This window comes from Primulina tabacum, chromosome 2 (assembly GCF_025594145.1).
Source record: "Primulina tabacum isolate GXHZ01 chromosome 2, ASM2559414v2, whole genome shotgun sequence".
Classification (NCBI taxonomy): Eukaryota; Viridiplantae; Streptophyta; class Magnoliopsida; order Lamiales; family Gesneriaceae; genus Primulina; species Primulina tabacum.
Window position 1 is genome coordinate 4909345 of NC_134551.1, and position 2060 is coordinate 4911404.

The following is a 2060-nucleotide window of genomic DNA, read 5'->3' on the forward strand; positions in this document are numbered from 1 at the left end:
AACATATTATTATTAATATAAAATAATAATAATTTAAATTTCTTAAAAAATTTGAAATTGAATATATTTAATTTAAAGTAAGAATAAGATGAATGAGTGGACAGCGAGACCTACAAATAATGAGTGTGAATGTTAAAATGAATGTTGAAGAATAAATGTGTTAATATAATGTGTATGTAACACGTTGACCTTACGATTTTTGACGAAGCAGTAGGTGTTAATTCGGGTGCCGTAATTGTGATTTATAGAGAATACTATATTGATATTTTGGGTTTATGGTCAACAATATATAATATAAAGACACGTGTGTCCGCTCGCAGAAGAAACCTACAAAAACACCACACTAACACTGTTTCTCCTTCCTTCCCGAATCATCAAAATTCAAAATTATGTATGTAACGCTTCAAATGAATAGCATCTTCAGATCACTGAATCATATCCTTCTCCTCGCAATTCTCTCTGCTCTGTATGGGATCACGAGCAGCTCGCATGCCGGAGAATCCCCAACGCCGCAGGAGCTTCGAATCGGATTCAAAGTAATTCCAGATCCGTCTGTTACATCTTTCCAACCTATACTCAGCGATTCAACTGGTAACTACTCATTCGGTTTCCTCAGAACTAACAAGAACCAGCTCACTTTATCTGTGATCCACGCGCCGTCTTCCGTGCCGGTTTGGTCCGAAAACACGAACCCTTTGGCCAGATGGGCCCACCCGACTGAACTTTTCTTTAATGGAAGCTTAGTATTATCCGACTCCCGCACGGGGGTATTCTGGTCAACCGATACTCTCGGGGACCGTGTTTGGCTCTCCAGTACATCGAATCTCCAAATCCAGAATCTTGATGGCGTCACTGTGTTGTGGCAAAGTTTTGATTTTCCCTCGGATACCCTCGTGGAAAACCAGAATTTCACCAGTTCCATGAGTCTGGTTTCATTGAATGGCCTTTATTCAATGCGGTTGGGTCAGGATTACTTCGGGTTACACGCGAATTTCATGGGTTCAAACTCGGGACCGGGCCAAATGTATCTGAAGCATGGAGCTCTAGAGGCTAAAGCGGATATAGTTGATGGTCATCCTATATACCTGGTTCTCAAGCCCGATGGATATTTGGGCATGTTCCAATTCGGGTCGACCCCGGTGGATGTCGAAGCTTTCAACAGTTTCCAACAAAATACGTCGGGTAATCTACGGGTCAGGATCGAACCCGACAGTAACCTCAAAGGGTATTTCTGGACCGGGTCGAACTGGGTATTAGATTACCAAGCAATATCCGACCCATGCGAGTTACCCAGTTCTTGCGGGTCGTACGGGCTTTGCACACCGGGAAAGGCATGCTCCTGTTTAGACAACCGGACAGTGGGTGACTCCGGAAAGTGCACGTCGCCGGAGAATCGGATTTTCGGCGACTTTTGCGGAGTTTACGACAACAGATACAAATTACTACGTAGAAGTGGGGTCTAACTGCCATTCAAAGAATTAATGGAGTACCAAAAAAAGGACTCCTTGAACCAATGCGAGTCTGCATGTGAACAAAATTGCACGTGCTGGGGAGCGGCGTACAGTAACTACTCGGGGTTCTGCTACATGCTAGGATTTCCCATACAGACACTATTGGCTGTCGGGGATGACACAAAAATGGGGTATTTTAAAGTGAGAGGGTGTAGGGAAGAAAGGGGTGGATGCATGGTTGGGGATAGGCCTGGGATTACTATTTGGGGCAATTGTGATATTTGTAGGAGTTTTGGGGTTGGGTTTGTATAGGATGAGGAAAGTAGGGGTAAACTGGTATTTAGAAGATGACAGTTGCGCTGGGATTGGGCCATACAAGGATTTGCGGGCTGCAAGTTTCAGGTCAATTGAATTAAGCGAGAGGTGACGTAAGGGGTGACGTCTGATTTTCTGGAGTGTTGCCGCTTAATTTTAGAGTTGTTTAGTCGATGTGGGAGACGTGAACCCACATGTTTCCTCACGTGTGGATGGAGAGAGAGTTTCACTTATCTTACTTTCATCAGCAAAAATTTTTAGATAAATTTTTTATTATATTTTCGAACCTTCTCT

At 43.4% G+C, this 2060-nt stretch overlaps 1 pseudogene; it reads left to right on the top strand.

The window, feature by feature from the left end:
• The first annotated feature begins 274 nt into the window (after positions 1-274).
• LOC142527065 (PAN domain-containing protein At5g03700-like) lies at positions 275-2060 on the top strand (annotated as a pseudogene).